This window comes from Leopardus geoffroyi, chromosome D4 (genome assembly GCF_018350155.1).
Source record: "Leopardus geoffroyi isolate Oge1 chromosome D4, O.geoffroyi_Oge1_pat1.0, whole genome shotgun sequence".
Classification (NCBI taxonomy): Eukaryota; Metazoa; Chordata; class Mammalia; order Carnivora; family Felidae; genus Leopardus; species Leopardus geoffroyi.
This window is the reverse complement of record NC_059342.1, coordinates 77,558,048-77,576,678: the sequence shown is the minus strand read 5'-3', so window position 1 is coordinate 77,576,678 and position 18,631 is coordinate 77,558,048. Positions and strand designations below refer to the sequence as shown.

The 18,631-nt window shown below is 44.4% G+C and overlaps 1 long non-coding RNA gene across 1 annotated transcript in view; it reads left to right on the top strand.

The window, feature by feature from the left end:
- Window positions 1-17,162, top strand: part of LOC123592918 — a 153,612-nt gene extending 136,450 nt beyond the window's left edge. The window contains exon 3 of the long non-coding RNA XR_006710007.1: window positions 17,000-17,162. This is a non-coding gene — a long non-coding RNA (uncharacterized LOC123592918). The remainder of the gene's footprint in view (window positions 1-16,999) is intronic.
- Window positions 17,163-18,631: the final 1,469 nt, after the last annotated feature.

The window sequence follows — 18,631 nt, the reverse complement described above, 5'->3', positions numbered from 1 at the left end:
AGTATTTCTCCTCCTTCCTCTACCTCTTGGTTCCCTGCAAGTTTTGCCCACAACTTAATATTTCCTTTGTTTGTTTTTTCTTCTCACATTGCTATTATAGTTACCTGTGCACATTGTCAAGTTTCTCGGAGTAAAAGAAGATTCATGCATTTTTTGTATAAAGATCATAACTTTCAAAACATCACATAATTAAAGATTGATCCTGACACAGGGCTTCAGGTCTTTCTGTTTAACATCTGAAGTCACATGTTGCTTTTGGCCCTATCAAAGACACAGTTTATAACTCACAGAGCCCACTTTGAAATTATGAAATTCTTGATGAATTGTTTTTAATTTGCATGAGTCACATAGTGTTAAATATTATGCATAAAGTGAGACATTGATATTTTATACGATGTAATTTCTAATTTGCAGAATCCAAATTCACATAAAATGTTATCACACTGTGGCCTGTAATATCAGTTCCAAAGGTATTTGATGGAATACCCCAGAGCTGGAGCTTAATTCTCAGGAATTTTGTCCTAAAAATTTGGTCCAGGACAAAGCCTTGAATCAGTCCATTATGCCTGCCAGTGACCACCTGTCCCTTTTGAGAAAGGTCTATAATTCTTTAAGATATTGAATTTCTATAGAAGCCAGGTTAAAACAATAAATATATCTAGCCTAAAATTCACTGTGGTTGCCGTGGAAATTCATGGCTCCTGCTGTGGGGAACCTGGTTGACAGATGGCCCCAGTTACTGACCCACCGGATCTGTCACCTCTGAGACCGTACTTGCAGTGCGATGCTCCCAGCCAATGACTGAGCACAATGAAGGTACTAATGCCAGTTCATTCCTGTGAGGATTCAAGACTCTTCTAAGGAGTGATTTTGACCCATCTTAAAGCCTTTTGAAACAAATACAGTCTGAGGCTGCTATTATCCAATCCTCCTTCCTTCCTGTCCTTCTTCCCTAGAGTCAGAGCTGCATCCCAGTCTGAAGGTTCTCCCTGTCTTCTCCTGCTTGCTCCCCATTATCCTTCAATGGGCATTTCTCCGCCAATAAATGTGTTGTACATCTAATCCTGTCTTTGCTTCCACTGCTCCACAATAATCTTTAATCAATTTAATGAACGTCTACTTTTATATGGCCAAATATATTGCCTAAATACCACAATTCTGACCTCACAGTAGTGTCTGTGGTATCTCTCTGGCAATGAGGAGGCATTTCTAGGACCATTGTTGCTCATGTTGGATCAATATCTATCCCATGTGTCATAGGTCCGTTAATTTGGCAGCCGTGAAGAAAATGCTCTCTGTGTTAAGTTGAAGGGTGATAATTTTAAATTACTTGAATCTGGGGGCTCCTGGCTGGCTCAGTCAGTTAAGCGTCTGACTTCAGCTCAGGTCATGATCTCATGGTTGGTGGGTTCAAGCCCCACATTGGGCTCTGTGCTGACAGCTCAGAGCCTGGAGCCTGCTTCAGATTCTGTGTCTCCCTCTTTCTCTCTCTCTCTCTGCCCCTCCCCCTCTCATGCTCTGTCTCTCAAAAATAAATAGACATTAAATTTTTTTTTCAGTGATTTGCATCTGAATATTGTACTTTTTATCCCAAACCCCTTCCAGAATAAAACCAAATAATGTTTAGGGGCATCTGGGTAGCTCAGTCGGTTAAGCTCCAACTTAGGCTCAGGTCTTGATCTCATGGTTTGTGGGTTCGAGCCCTGCATCAGGCTCTGTGCTGACATCTCAGGAGCCTGCTTTGGATTCTGTGTCTCCCTCTCTCTCTGCCCTCAGCTAGTCGCATTATGTCTGTCTCTCTCTCTCTCTGTCAAAAATAATTAAACATTACAAAAAATCTTTAAAAAATAATGTTTAGCTACTCCATTTTGGCATAATGTGTTGCATTTGTAAGGAACTCTGGTCTGACATCCAAGAAATTTGAAAAGAAATTTACATCTTATTTTGTAGTTTCTTGTAATTGTTCAAACAGGGAGTCAATTTTTAAAATACAACAAAATTTCTTGAAATTCAGTTCTTTAACTTTTCCAACAGCTTGGAATACCCCCATCTCCAGATTTGTTAAAATTCTTCTTTCATAGTTGCCCAACCTACAATGGCTCATATTGTTCTCAATCTCTGGTCACACCTTTCTATGTTCTTCCTTGTTCCCAAGAGCGGCCCTGTCCTTTCCAGTGTACATAAAGCTAACATTTTGGTTCTCCATTTCACCCTTCATTCATTGCTTCTTTCACTTTGAAAACAGAAAATGAGGAAGAATGTCAGCATTCTGCATAAACAATTGTCTTTGTTCCTGTTACTCCCTCATACAAGTATACAATTATTCCCAATCCAGGTGCTTTAACTATAGCATCTTCTCACACTCCAGCAGACTTTAGGCTCTCTGCTAACTTCTGGGTCCTTCCAAGTAAGGGTCTCATGAAAGTAGCCCAAACATTAGCAATTCAGCACCCTTCACAATGAAAAATCCCTTCATCTGAGAGAATTTAGGAGGCGGCAGAATCCCTGGCCTTGTGGCTAATTCAGCAGTGATCTCTCATTCACACTACTGAGGTCTGGCAGCTCCGTTGGAGGTTGGCTAAGGCTAGAAGAGAAAGAAGTACATCCCTGCAGGCTGGTCACGGTCCTCCTCCTGTCAACGCTTCCTGCTGCACACCCCATAATCAATCCTGGCCACCACTGCCCGCTTGCTACTGCTTGGCCTGAATTGGTATTCTTTCTGCCTTACCGGTCTGCACTTAGATTTATGATTTATTTAGAATTGGATTACATCAAGGCTCAAGGCCAAGGCTCCATAATCCGTCACCGTCTCCACCGTGGCCAAACACAAACATTTGTTTTAGCTGCATCAGCATCCCTAAACCCTGTTCGAAGGATACCCATTGTTAATCGCTATAGCAACCGCATCTCCTTGTGTGTGTGTGTGTGTGTGTGTGTGTGTGTGTGTGTGTGTGTGTGTTTGTGTGTGTGTTTCATTGCCTCCCTCCTTCCCTGTTCCAAATAAAAGCATTGACTCCATCAGGTGATAGATATTCATAATTTAACAGAATGGTGGCAAGTCTAAGTTATGCTGTTGAAATACATCACAGGCAGAGTTGCTTTGCTATTTGTTTTTGTGCTGAGTAGCAGCAAGTGTTTTAAGTTATGGGTTTCACACACACATAAGGAAAAGAGAGGAGGTGTATGTAATTGTCACCAATATTGATGATGGCTTCTTGCCCACCAAGTAGTCTCGAGAAGCAAAATGAGGGTGCTGCTCCCCTAACCGGCACTAATGTTTTTATACTTTATTATTGTTTGTTAATAATAGTGAGAAAAAACCCATATTTGATATTTCATTATTTCAGTAGCTCATCACAGTTAACAGAGGGCAAACCTCATCCAAAGTCATCCAGCCTTTCAAGTGTTTTGTTAAGGGTATTTATACTTAGTTTTGTGAATGAGGAAATGGAAGTGTAGAGGAGTGAAATAGTAAGCCTATACTCCTCCAGTTTCTAAGTCACAAACAGAGAACTGAGGACAGATCTTCAGATTTCAAGCTGAAAGTACCTTCTGTTAAACCATCATTGCCTCCTTAACAGAGGAGACATCTATGTGGACTAACATATCAATTTTAAATTGATGTACAGGAGCACCTGAGTGACTCAGTCGGTTAACTTTCCAACTTGGCTCAAGTCATGATCTCACGGTTCTTGAGTTCAAGACCCGCATTGGGCTCTGTGCTGACAGCTTGGAGCCAGGAGCCTGCTTTAGATTCTCCATCTCCCTCTCTCTCTCTCTCTCTCTGCCCCTGCCCTGATCATGCTTTGTCTTTCTCCCTCCCTCCCTCTCTCAATAATGTTTTTAAAAAATTTAAAAAAATTGATGTACATAAGGGCATCAAGAGTATATCTTGATGAAATATATCTCTGTGAAACTGTACAGAAATGGAAGAACAGTGGGTTAAGTGACCCTTTTGAGGATCTGGGGCATGATTACATATTGGAGAAATAAATCAAACAGCAAATGATATAAAAAATGAAATGGATTGAGGAGACCTAGCTTTTAGTCAAGTTCAGCCATTAACTCTCTGAGAGTCATTTTTCCTCTCTGAGAGTTTCTTTGTGTGTGAATTTTGGGAATTGAAAGAGATTATTTTTTTTTCAACGTTTTTTTTTTTTTTTTTTTTTTTTTTTTTTTGGGACAGAGAGAGACAGAGCATGAATGGGGGAGGGGCAGAGAGAGAGGGAGACACAGAATCGGAAACAGGCTCCAGGCTCTGAGCCATCAGCCCAGAGCCCGACGCGGGGCTCAAACTCACGGACCGCGAGATCGTGACCTGGCTGAAGTCGGACGCTTAACCGACTGCGCCACCCAGGTGCCCCAAAAGAGATTATTTTTAAGTTGATAAACTTGTAATATTCTCAGATTCTATCTTAAGTGCACGTTGTATGCTTATCCTTGAGCTTGACACCCTAAGCTTGTATCCTCCATAATCTTATAAATAATGTTCACAAGACCCAGACATACAACACCAAACAAAGGGATGTAAAATTGTATCTAAATGTTATGTTTTAAGATTCAGATATAAATGATGTAGTTGGCCAAAGAAAAGTGATTCAAGGAGGGTTTGCATGATCAAGGAAGATGATCATGGTAGATCTTCTCTATGGTAGAAGAGAAATCTGAGCTACATGATGAAGGGCAGGAGGAATTTGATAGGCTGGGAAAATGGAAGTCCACACTTAGTGGGGAAGATGAAGTACATGAAATCCCAGTTAAGGGCATGAACCACAGCATCTCCATTCAGCTATGAGTGTTGACTTTCCTGTACCACTGCTTTCTGCTTGGTTGTGAACCTTGGAAGTTGGACCAAAAGTAGGTGCAAAAGGGACTGAAATGATTATTCCCCATTTATTCAAAACCAACCTTCAAAAATTTTTACAGAGAGAGGTGTTAAAGGAGGGGGAAAAAGAATAGAAAATGACAAAATATAAAAGATCACAGTAGAATTAGTATTGAAAGGTAAATATAATTCTATCTAATCCAATCAACTAACTACAGAAGGGGAAAGGAAGCCTAAAAATTGAAGTGACTCTTCCAATGGCATACAATGACCACAAGCACCATGACCTGTATACACTCTATATCCTCATTCTGGTGCTCTTGGGTTCTATGGAAGCAGTGAATGGGAAACCAAAGAGAAAGACAGAAAAGAGTGACTAAGAGGGAAAAAAAGGGTGAGGGAAGAAGGACCAGAAAAATATGCTAGTAGGATTCCGTAAAGATGTGTGTGCTCACTCAGGTGTGGGAGGACTTGTTCAAAGCTGCCCCCAAATGGTAGGAATTTGGAATGCTGCTCATGCCCATCCCTCATTGCCTTGAGCACTTCTTTGAGTGTCTTGATGGCTGACAAATTTGAGAGGTCACCAAAAGTTAGAGCTTTAGTTGGTCTATCTGCTTTTGTCTGCATTGGATCCCCATTTTGGACTACAGACAATTGAATCAGAATAAAGCTGGCTTTCAATGAGTGACAATCTAGATGAGTGGTTCTGAACTGAATCACATTAAGAGATATAAAAAGTACCCAGGTCCTCACCTACTTGAAAAGATTCTCATTTAATTGAGCAGAGTAGGAATTAAGATTTCATAGGGTTTTTTTTTCATCTATTTACCCAGATTAAAAAATGAACTTCATAGTAATCCTAATCAGAACCAATATCTGATTATGCCCCCCTACACACACACACACACACACACACACACACACACACACACACAATCTGATTATCCCAGACAGTTGCATCTGGAACATGAGCCAGCAGCTCATGGATGAGTAGATATGAGGGTCAGAGTTAGGGAAGATCACTGATGATTCACTCCTACACTGGAGCATTAACTACTTTAGGGAACTGTGTATCTGCATTTTGTAAAACCCTTCCCCATCAGCATTTAAGGCCTTTCCAGAGATGAGGGGTCTCTTAAGAAAAGACCATAAGAAATTAATACCAAAGCCTCTGGAATACATCACCAAAGGAGACAGAATTCTTATTTGAAAGGACTATGGGGGTCACTCATAATCTGTTCATTATCTGAATTGGGAACTATGTACCCCACTGAAGGTCACTTACCCCTTGTACTGATTTGTTTGAACTAAAGAAATAAGACTGACTTAAGGAGGAAGTGGAGGTTCTTCAACTGGCCATACCCTTAATTTCTCCAGGTTGGCTTTGTACTTGTAGAGCAGTGCTGACTTTTCTAGGGCCCAGATCCTGGGCCTGAATTGTACCTGCCTTCTAATAAGAATGGACATGGGAAAAGAGAAAGACTTTTATCTCAGAGATGGGGTGAAACAGAGGCCTCGAGGTCAGTGGGATTCCCCTTCCTGTATTTTAAGCCCAGAATGTCAGCACCTTGATAAGAGCAATAAATGAATGACGCCTCATGAACTCTGGAGTGATGAATCTTGACCTCTCTTCTGGGGACCTCTGATCTCAGTCAGCCTCACTCTACCTGAGGGAAAGCTGCACAGAAGCTCTCTTCCCATATACTGAATGGGATTACCAACAGACTAAGGAGAGTTATGACTGTGCTTGAGGACACTCTGAAGGCAAATCATACCAGCCCCTGCCACAGCACCTGTGGGGACTCCCACTGAAAAATACTTGTGATATTGGAAAAATTGATGATTACTATAATGAACTATTTGTATCTACTATTTGCTAACATTTTGCTGAGATATACACACTAACTTGAAAACAATGAAAGCTTTTACTGTTAATGTGTATTAGTATGAGTTGAACTAGAGAGTTGTAGATATAATACACATTTATGCAGTTGCATTATTATATGTGTACATAAATATATGCATGGTATAAGTTGAACTAAGGATTTGAACAAAATGCTTTCAAAGCACTGATTAGAGGGCAATCTATTCTTACAAGGCCGTGGTAGTGGGATTTAAGACATTTTAAAGAGTCTGTGATTTCTGAATCAGATTTTGAAGTTGAGGGATTTGGCTGGGTTGAGAATATTGGGGAGAACCTCCTTCCTGGAGGAGAGTTTGGGAACACAGACTCAAGAGTTTCTGGATCATCCAACTCTCTGGGAGGGCGTTGCCTGGTAGGACTTTGGTTTTGTAGGACTTGAGGACACAGTTGGGACAGCATAAGCCAAACTAGTCACATCATTTCCTAGCCTACAATGCCTTCAAGATTCTAGTCCATACTTCTCTGTCTAGACTCATGCCTCATTTCCTACCATCTCCTTATGTTAGCTACTCCTGGTCCCCTGCTTTGAGTTTTAACAGAAATTCCTCTGCTCAGTCTTCATCTTGTTAAAGTCTACTTATCCTTGAGATTTCTATTGGAAATATCACTTTTTTAAAAGTGACATTCATCAGTCTCCAGACCAATGCAAATTTTACTCCTACTGATGAGGGTTTTTTTGGGTGGCAGTGGGGTGCGCAGGGTCCGGAGCCAACAACCAAGAAAGAATTCTTGAAGAGGTCTTTGGTGCAAAAAAGTGATTTTATTGAAGCAGAGGGACAGGACCTGTAAGCAGCAAGAGCTGACCCAGGACTATGAGGAGAGACTGGTTTTATACTTTGGAGTTGGGGGAGGTAAAGTCCTGGGGAAATTTCCAGTGATATTTTCATATGCTAAAGAAGACTTACAGGATAGTGGAGGCCTAGCTATTGTCAAGCTAAGGTTGTTTTTCCATCTAGCAAAGCATTAGCATTAAGACAGTAGGGAGTTCCTGAAGAAGCATTTTACTCTGCCAGCAGATATTTGTCAATGGGCTGCAGGGATGAGGAAATTTAGTTCTATCTGCCATTTCATTCTGCCTTTGTTTCCCACATCACTATGGAGGGGTGATGGAGACTTAGGTCCTGCAGAACTATGATCTCTATCAGTTAACCATTTGTTTTTCCCCTTTCCTTTGTTTTTGGGCAGCCAGGAGTGCCAGGGAATATCACACATATCCCACCTGAGGTAGGCTTATGCCCACCCTGTCAGCTTGCCTTTTGCTCCCTCAGCATTATGTCCTCTTTTGCAACATTCATCATCCATAAGTTTACTTTTTCAGTGTTTCTATCCCCATTAGACCTCAAAATAGACTATCTTATTTACCAGCATGCCCTTGTGACCTACTATTTTCCTTAGCATCTAGTAGGTTTTCAAAAAAAAAAAAAACTTGTTAAAAAAGAGAATAAGGCCAGATTGTGAAGGACCATGAATGCCAGGGTCAGAACCTTATCCTTCAGGTAACAGGGATCCACTGTAGATTTTTTTAAAACCAGGGAGAAGCACTATCAAAGCTGAGCTACTGAGAGCTCTTTCTTTAGGTGATGTTGAAATTGGCAGGAGCTGAGGCTTTCAGCATGGAGACTCCCTGACTGCATATCTTAAGAAGCCATGTTAGCCAGACCAGAATCCTATATTGTTATTGCTGTTTTTACTGAAGAAAATGATTCTTCTCCAGCCTCCCTCCCCTATCATAATCCCAACTGATGAAAAGCACAGCCAATCACATGTAGTAGTAGGGATGAAGGAGGAAAAGGAAAAACCCTTTCTTCAATTGCTTCCCAAATCTCCCCAGTGCTTTGATTTGCTTTCAGAGAACCCTTTAGCTCAACAAACAATTGCAAACTACCCAGTTGCAAGGTAAAATGAAAAGCCCACAGGCATTAATTATATATAGAGATATTTAAAAAGAAGCTACTGCTTAATTATTGTTTGCAAATCTCAGTATTTAAATTGACTTATTTGCAAATGTCTGTTTAGAAATTGACTTTGTAATTATAAAGTCAGTGCAGGAATGTCTCAGGCCCTGGAGGAGTCTCTAACGAGGAATGATAATGTAACAGCCAGAGTGAGACATCCTGAGCTGCATTTTAATAACTAGAGGTGGTTGGCAGGGGGTTGAGATGCTTAAAGGAAAATCCCTAAACTGGTAAATAAAGGGGCCAGGGTCTCCCTCTCTGGCAACAGATCACTGGAGGATACAGGAGGGGACAGTCGGGGGGAATAGAATTCTAAAAACCTGGCAAGGGTGGGGGCTGGAGCTCAGGAAGAGTGGAAGGTGTGCTGTGTTCTACATGAGAATGGGTCCTCCTTTGGAACCAGCCATGGAAGTTTCAAGAGGTCCCCTCCATGAACCATGCCCTTCCCAATTGCTCAAATCCAAGTATTGGCTTTATGAATTGAATTGCATTTCCCTAAAATACACATGCTGATTTTCAAACTTCAGTACCTAAGCTTGTAAACTTATTTATAAATAGTCACTTTACACATTGTTAGTTGAGATGTGGTCATGCTGGAGTAGAATGGGCCTTAATCTAATATAACTGGCATCCTTGTAAAAAGGGGAAATTTGGGCAAAGGCTATACACACAGGGAGAATGCATATGAAGGTGAAGACAGAGAACTGTGATGATGCTTCTACAAGCCAAGGGATGCCAAAGGTTGCCTGGAAGCTACCAGAACCAGGGGAGAGGCAGGGAGCAGATTCTCCCTTGTAGCCCTCAGAAGGAACCAATCCTGCTGACACCTTAACCTCAGATTTCTAGCTTCCAGATCAGGAAGGCAATAAATTTCTGTTGCTTAAACCACCCATTTTGTGGTACTTTGTTATGGCAGCCCTAGGAAACTAATATAACTGGTATGTGCAATTCTCAACGACATTGCAAAACTCTACTATGGAATTGGAGATGGGACCAAACTGGAGGTAACCAGAAATTCTCTCAAAACACTAGAATATTAGACATTGAGGGACCATGACCTTAAAACCATTTAGATGATCAGTTGTTCTCAAACATGGTTATGTTTTGGAATCACCACGGGAGTTTCAAAAACAGTGATACCTGTATCATATCTCAGTGATCCTGGTTTAATTAATCTTGGGTGCCTCCTGGGGATTAGTCTTCCAAATGCACCTAAGGAGAATCTGATTTGCAGCCAAGGTTGAAAACCAGTCTTGAAAATTTTAGATCATCTTCTTCATTTAAGAGGTGAGGAAAGTAAGTGTCAGAGAGGTGAAGGAATAATTGCCCAGGTAATAATGCTAATGACTGGAAGAGGTGAGAAGCAGCCCAGACAACTTGACTTTCAGTTCACTGTTCTCATGGGCAGCACTGCATCCTTTTGGCTCCAGATACAGAGTGTAAGTTCTGATTTCCCGGGCATCCTCTAGTACTAGGCAAATGGGAATCTTGGCCTTTGGTATTTAAGGAAGAGTGTCAACCTCTACATGGGCAAAGTGAGTTTACAAGATCATTTCATAAATTCCACATTCTATTGCTTCACAGCAACTCTATGATATTAAGTAGGGCAGTTATGTTCTACCTTTTTAAGAAGAGAATGAGTAAGCACAGAGAAATCAGATAGTACCCTAAACCATCCCATTGGTTAAAAGCAGAACCAGCATTTAAACTCAAGCCTCTTAAAACTATTCAGGCATCCATCACTTGCCATTGAGAATGAAGTTAAACTGTCTTGATTCAATTTTTGTTTAAAATCTTTCTAAAAACACCCTCTTTTACTCCCCTACCTTCAAGGAAGAATTTGTGAACATAAATATACTGGGTTCAATTCAAATTAATGTCCATTTTTTTCCCAAAGAGATAAAAATCTTGCATGAACTCTGAGCCTTCATTTCAAGTGATTTCTCAAGACTCAGAGTAACGGTGGAGAGTCTTTCCATCACAATGTTAGAGGAGTACTCAAAGAAGTGTAATGCTGCCATTTTACTAAAGGTAACATTAGTACCCTGCTATAAGCTGATCATCCTGGTTCTTAATCTCAGTCACCTCAGTCACAAAGGTATCTAACTAGAGCTACTTGACCCCTATCTGTGATTCTAATTGTGCTCTTGTTACGGAATCAGGCTGGAACGCCGGCGGAAAAACCAAGCGGCACTCGGAGATTTTGGTGGATCAGAGATTTATTTAACACTGGCGGGCTTAGAGGAGACCGTTTCTCCAAAGATCTGAGTGCCAAATGCAAGTGAGGAGGGTAATTTATAGTCGTCAGCTTCCATATCTGTGGGGGGTTTTCCAGCACACAGCAAACAAAGGAAGAAGAACATGGAGGAGGGGTCTCTAAGCTACAGACCAGAGTTTGTTTTAGCCCCATGGGCCATCTTTGGCATACTTTATTCACTTCTCCAACATTCCCCCCTTTGATGCCTTTTAAAAAAACTTTTAGTAGGTATCACCATTCGGTTTTACAGGTTGGTACTCTCAGAAGGCTAAGATACGTGCAGTAGTTTGGCGAGCAATAGCGTTTTCAATAAAATGTACCACGGCACTCAGCATACAGAGGCCAATGGATACAAGTAAAATTATGGAGAGGGCCCCACCAGGGCAGGAAGCCAGGATGCCCAATCTGTGAGATCCCATCCTTTCCATTGATTGATACTTCCCTGTTGTCTATGTTGAATTCTTTCCTTGAGTTCCTTAACCTTAGTTGTAACTATTCCTGACTCGTTTACAAAATAGCAACATTCTTCCCCCAGAAAGATGCAAGTCGCTCCTTTTTCTGAAGTGAGGAGGTCAAGGGCTTGCCTATTTTGGAGGGTCACTGCCGCCAGAAAGTTTATTTGGTTTTATAAAGTTACCAGAGAATCTGCCACCCGTTCCATGTCTTCATTTATCTCTTGAGATAGTCTGTGGTATAGTTCTACGGATAAACCTATGCCCCCTATTCCGTTTCCTATTCCTGTCACAATTTCTGTTTCTATCAGAACAGGTAACAGGGCTGCCTGTTTAGCCAGGGACTTGGGGCTAAAAGGCTGTTAGGAACTGACCGTCAGTGTATACGGATCTCTCTGGGGTTAGGAAGACAGAATAACATATCCGAGTCAGTTGGCCTCTAAGCATTGGTAGACTGAATTAGAACACAGATAGAACACCCCAGGGGTTGAACATAGGGTTGTATTCCTCTTTAAGGTTCTATTTCTTCCACATAGAGAGGTACCGTTCATACCTTCAGGGACCATACAAATTAGATTGTCGGCATTTGTGAGACAGACCTCAGTGGCCAGGGGTCCAATTAAGACAGAGGTGTTGGTTTTGAGACTTTCAGGAGCTTCCCAGGTCAAAGGGATGGGAGTGGCTAAGTAAGCCCTCCAGCTGAAGGGCAAGCACATCCAGCAGGTTTGGGTGTGATTATCTATTTTAGGGAGGACTTGTAGAGTAGTGTTGGCCCATTGCCGAAGTGGGGAATTGGTAAGCATCTGATTGAGGCCTGAAAGGTTCAAACCTTGGTAGGCTGTCGGGGGGAGTGGTCGCCTTTATGGCTTATATTACCCTATCCTGGGTACCCTCTATAACTTTTTGAAGGGCCCTGTCTTGTACCCCTCCCCCATCCGACATCCCCCATTGAGGAAGGTAAATGTAGCAAGCTCGCTTCCCTCTCTGGAGGCCCTTGTTGTGACATGGGTTCCTGACATTTTGGGTTATCTCTATGGTCCAAAACTTAGTCCCTGGGGCACCGGGTGGGTGACTGACAGAGAGTGGGTGTTTTTTCCTTGTAACAATCTTTGTGAAGGGAGGTGAAAGCACTGAATGCCCTTAACCCCCTTATTGTCATACAGCAATCCTGGGGGCAAAGTGGGTAAGTGGCAATTGTGAGGGTGAGAGAGGTTATCATAATATACAGGCAGTACTTAATAATCCTCCCATCCAGAGGAGGTATGTGAGACCCAGAATGCATCTTTTGTCCCATGTCCAGCTTGTTGGTGCAGTCTCTGTCAACCCAACAGTAAAAAAGTAAGATCAGGGCTATGACACCAGTAAGGGGCAAGGGATGGCAGAGTTGCATCCAAACCCTTGGGCTAGGTTCATGCATTGATTCCTCCAGCTTCTGCTGTGCTCAGGCCAGCCAGCTTCTGGGGTGTGGCTGGAGCAGGGCTGGAGGTTTCGGGCCAGTTTTCCTTTTGAGGGTCAGTTTAAGCGGTTTGACTGGATTTGGATCACTTTGCCAGGTTGTGGGTTCTTCTGAGTTGGCCTTCTTAACTCTGGAGGGATGGACCCATGGGGTGATACCTAAAACTTTAAGGGCTGTAGGAGTTGTTAGAATAACAGTATGAGGCCCAGTCCACAGTGGTTTAAGAGGTTCCCTCTTCCAACCTTTGACCCACGCAGAGTCTCCTGGCTGAAAGGGGTGAACGGGGGTCCCTAAGGAAATTGGGGCCCTCTCTATGGTGTATCTCTGTAACTTAGGACCCAAGGTCTGGAGCTGGTCTCTTATTCCCTTGTCTCCAATCTGGTGTAGGTCTCCTGGGAGTTTTCCCAGGGGGTGGGGGGTCCGCCTATATAATAACTCAAAAGGGGAGAATCCTAGTGCCCCAGGCATGCATCGGGCACACAGGAGGGCCAGTGGTAGTAAATCTAGCCATGGGAGATTAGTCTCTTGGTGGAACTTAGCCAGGGTTTCCTTGAGGGTGCAATTCATCCGCTCTATTACCCTGAGCTCTGGGGTCAGTAAGCAGTGTGCAGTTTCCAGGTAATGTTGAGGGACTTTGTTAGGGTTTGTATAATGTCTGCCACAAATGCAGGCCCGTTATCACTGTGTATGGTTAAGGGTAGACCAAACTGAGGCATAATCTCCCATAGAAGAGCTTTGGCCACCTCGCGACTTTGTTCCATTCTGGTTGGGAATGCGTCGACCCATCCTAAATACGTGCAGATTATTACAAGGAGGTACCTGAACCCTTTATTTGGTTGTATGTCGGTAAAGTCCACCTCTCAGTCTTCAAAAGGGGTGGCCCCCCATCCTTTATGTGCCAGGCAGGGGCTGTGGGGCAGACCCAGCATTGTTTTTGGCACACGTTACACATTGTTCACTGATAGGTCAGCATAATGCCAGCGGCTGGCTGATATAGTAGTTCTTTTTGAGGAGGGCCTCTAGTGCAGTTTTCCCTAGGTGCGTGAGTTGGTAATGTTCCTTCACTAGGTGTTTTCCCATAGACGACAGGACAAAGATGTATCCATTTGACATGACCCACCATCCCTCTTTGCTTAGCGTGCCCCCTTCTGTCGAGGCCCAACTTCTTTCTTCGTTTGTGTACAGGGGCAGGGAGGCTTCCCTCTGGGGAGCTAGAGTCATAGTGTAGGTAGGAGCTTCGCCTGGGTCACCACAGGCGGCTGCTCTGGCTGTTTTGTCAGCCAGGTGATTTCCTTGAGTTATGGGCTCATCTCCTTTCTGATGTCCCTTACAGTGTAGGATAGCTACCTCGTCTGGCAGCCATACGGCCTCAAGAAGCTTTAGTATTTCTTCCTTGTTTTTGATAGTTTTCTTTGCAGCAGTAAGGAGGCCTCTTTCTTTATAGATGGCCCCGTGTACATGCACAATAGGGAAGGCATACCGGGAACCAGTGTAGATGTTAACTCGTTTACCTTTGCTAAGGATGAGGGCTCAGGTTAAGGCATACAGTTCACCTCATTGTGCTGACCATCCTTCCAGCAAGGCCTTGGCTTCCAGAACCTTGGTGGTTGTGGTTACTGCATATCCTGCTCTTCGGCTTCCCTCTTATAAATAGCTGCTCCCATCGCTAAACAGGGTGATCTCTGGGCTTATCATAGCCTGGTCTTGGAGGTCCAAGCAGCTGGTGTAGACTTCATCCACTACTTCGGAACAGTCATGGTCAGGTTCTCCCTCCTCCGTGGGAAGGAAGGTGGCCAGGTTTAGTGTTCTTACTGTTTCAAGAGTGACCCTTGGGTTTTCATAGAGAAGGCCTTGGTATTATGTCAGCCGAGAATTGGAGAGGAAATGGTGTCCTTGGGTGCTCATGAGGGACATCACTGCATGTGGGACCTAAACATTAAGTGTTTGTCCCAGTGTGAGTTTGTCTGCCTCCTTGATGAGCAGGACTGTGGCTGCCAGCACTCTGAGGCATGGTGGCCATCCTGCAGCCACAGGATCAAGTGTTTTTTTGACGGGTAGGCTACTGGCCATTGCCAAGGCCCCATGCTCTGAGTGAGCACTCCAAGGACTATTTTGTCCTTTTCATGTACAAAGAGGTTAAAGGGCCTTTCTATGTCAGGAAAACCCAGGGCTGGGGCTCGTCCCAGAGCCAACTTTATTTCTGTGAAAGCGGCTCTTGCCTCGTCAGTTCATGCGAGGGGCTCCTGGTCTGGCCCTCCCAACAGGTCATAAAGGGGCCCCACTATGGCTGAGAATCTGGGAATCCAAATGCGACAGAACACTGCGGCCCCTAAAAATTCATGCAAGCCTCATTTTGTTTGGAGCTATGGCAGTGTGGTGATAACTTTCTTCCTTTCTGGTCCTAGTTCTCTTTTTCCTTTTGTGAGGAGGAAGCCTAAGTATTGGACCTGCTGCTGACAATTCTGTGCCTTTTCCCAAGAGGCCCAGTACCCCAAGAGGGATAGGAGCTGCAGGAAGGCCTTGGCACCTTTCATACAGTCTTTGTGGGTGTCGCTGGCAGGGAGGAGGTCGTCTACATATTGGAGAAGGACACACCCTGTGGTTTCCCTCAGAAAGTCGGCGAGGTCTGCAGCTAGTGCTTCCCCAAAAAGAGTGGGCGAGTTCTTGGAGCCTTGGGGAAGTCGTGTCCAGGTCAGCTGCATGTGGCACCCCTAACGGGCTCAGTCCATTCAAAGGCAAACAATGGTTGACTTTGAGGAGCCAGGGGAGGCAGAAGAAAGCATCCTTTAGGTCAAGGCCTGTAAACCATCCGGCTGACCCCGGAATTTGGCTGAGGAGAGTATACGGGTTCAGAACCACTGGGTATAAGTAAAAAGTCACATTGTTAATGGCACTCAAATCCTATCCTGGTCGGTATCCTCCTCCTGGCTTCTTGACTGGTAAGAGCAGGGTATTCCAAGCTGATTTGCACTCAATTAGAATACCTGCTTCTCTGAGCTTGGTCAGGTGCTCTTGTATACTCATTCTAGCTTCAAGTGGAAGGGGTACTGCCTTTGTCTCTGCGGTTGGGCTCCAGGGATCATGTCAACGATGATGGGGGCCCAACTCCAAGCTAGTCCAGGTGGGTTGTCTTCAGCCCATACAGAGGGGAATGCAAGCCTGAATTCTGAGGGGTTACAGGGTAGGGTCCGGGTGCAGAATAGTCTCCACTCTTCTTCCCTTGTCAGGGTAATCACCAAGACCAGGGTTTCCTTCTGCCTTGGGTTTAATTGGAGGTTAGTGTGTCCAGTGGGTTCAAAAGTTATCTGGGCCCCAAGCTTGGAGAGCAGATCCCAGCCCAGAAGAGGAATCAGGCAGTCAGGTAAGTAAAGGAATTCATGCCAGACTTTGTGACTCCCAAGTTCACATTGTCGAGCTTGACAGAAAGGCTGCTGCATTGCCCGTGTCCCAGTAGCCCCAAGTATGGTTGCTGTCTTTTGGCTTAAGGGTGCCACTGGGGAAGTAACAACAGATTATTCAGCCCCAGTGTCAACCATAAAAGTTATTGTTTGGCCCCCTACCTTCATTTTGACTGTGGGCTCATGGGGGCCAAGAGAGAAAGAGCCCGGTCCCCCTCAGTCCGATTCTATCCCGGCCAGAACAACGAGGTTCTTGCCTCGAGGTTCCTCCCGATATCGGCTGGGTTTTGAGGGCCCCTTCCAATTCAGACACGCATTCTTCCAGTGTCCTTTCTCTTTTTTTTTTTTTTTTTAATTTTTTTTTCAACGTTTATTTATTTTTGGGACAGAGAGAGACAGAGCATGAACGGGGGAGGGGCAGAGAGAGAGGGAGACACAGAATCGGAAACAGGCTCCAGGCCATCAGCCCAGAGCCCGACGCGGGGCTCGAACTCACGGACCGCGAGATCGTGACCTGGCTGAAGTCGGACGCTTAACCGACTGCACCACCCAGGCGCCCCATCCAGTGTCCTTTCTCTTTGCAGTATGCACATTGGTCCCTTGCTAAGGGGGCTCTGGGCTTCCCCCCTTTTGGTGGTTGGGATCTTCTCATCTTTGCAGTGTCCATTTCTTTTAGTGCTGCTGTGAGAAGGGTGACCTTCTTTTTTAGTCTTCTCTCCGCTTCTCTTTCAGCTGCGACTTCTCTGTTCATGAAAACTTTATTGGCGACCTCTATCAGCTGAGTGACATTCATCCCGGCAAAGCCCTCTAACTTCTGGAGTTTTCTTCTGATATCTGGGGCAGCCTGTGCCACAAAAGAGGTATTTACCATTTGTTGACTTTCTGGTGCCTCGGGGTCAAATGGGGTATATACACGGTATGCGTCACATAATCTTTCACGGTAGTCTCCAGGAGACTCCCCAGGGTGCTGTGTGACTGATGATTTTTAGTCATGTTCATGGGCTTTTTGGCTCCAGCTTGGACTCCCTGAAGGAGGACTTCCTGGTATCGTCAGATGTGAGCCTTTTCTTCTTCCGTGGTGAAATCCCATGTTAGGCATTCTTTAGGCGCAGCAGCTTGAGTCCAGACAGTAGGGTCATTGATCCCCGGAGGTACGTGATCTTCTAGGTACTGTCGTGTTTCTCTCATTATTCTTCTTCTTTCTTCTGTATTAAACAGAGTACAGAGTAACTGTTGACAATCTTCCCAAGTCGGTCGGTGGGTCTGGAAGAGGGACTCCATCAAGTCAACCATTGCTTGTAGCTTTTCAGAGTATGATGGAGTGTTGTGTTTCTAATTGAGGAGGTCGGTTGTAGAAAAAGGTTGATAATACATCATGGAACAGCTGGGCTGGACTGTTCCATCCTCATTCTGCCTTTCAGGTTCTCTTGTCTCTCTTACAGGCATTTGGAGAGCATTAGGTCTGGGTCTGGGGCGCAGTCTGGCTGCTGGCCCCTGTGGGGGAGGGTTCTTCAGGTCCGAGAGGGGTGGGGAGATGAACAGCACCGACTGCAACCACAGCAGAGAGACAGATCAGGGAGGAGTTTTGAGCTCAGGGGGAGGAGGAGGGAGCTTGATGGGTCATAAGGAGGTGGAAAGACAGTATCTTCCTCTGCATCTCCTTTAAATATTAGAGGAATGGTGCATCACTTCTTTGGCTCCCTGGGTAAGCCTCCGGATAAAGTGGCTAAAACTTTTGCCTGGCTCTGTTTGCTAAGGATGAATCACACCCAAGGTGGGGGTTTCAGGCAATTTCAAGCCAGGAGTTGATGTGTGGAAATTGATCAGGGTGGCCTGGGTTCCCAGTGACTGTTAGCCACACCCACTGCACTACTTGAGCATCTAATGTCCCTTCTGGGGGCCATCCTACATTGAATATGGGCCATTCTAGTTCACAAAAGGTCCTTAACTTCCTGGGTATCATTTTCACCCCAGTATTGCCTGAAAATCCCTTTTTAAAATTTTTGAGCATGACCTCTAAAATTGTAGGCTTACTCTGTTTTGATCCTATTATTAATTTCTTTCTCATGTTCGACGTCACAAAGACAGACAAAGGGAGGGTATCCCCTCGGATGAGAGAACCAATGAGATACTCCACTGGTCGCATTCCGAGGGAAACTTTAGTTGAGGTTTGGCCATATTGGACTCAGCTTCATGACTTGCGATACCGCCCTAGACCTTAAACTCTCACCATGACACAGGAGAGCCCATTCAGACTCTGTAGACTTTTGGGGACCTTAAGGGTGCCCGTCCGTGGAGCCACAAACTCAAACACTACTGGCAAGCCTGGCTGAGCCACACATTCTCTCTCTCACACACACACAC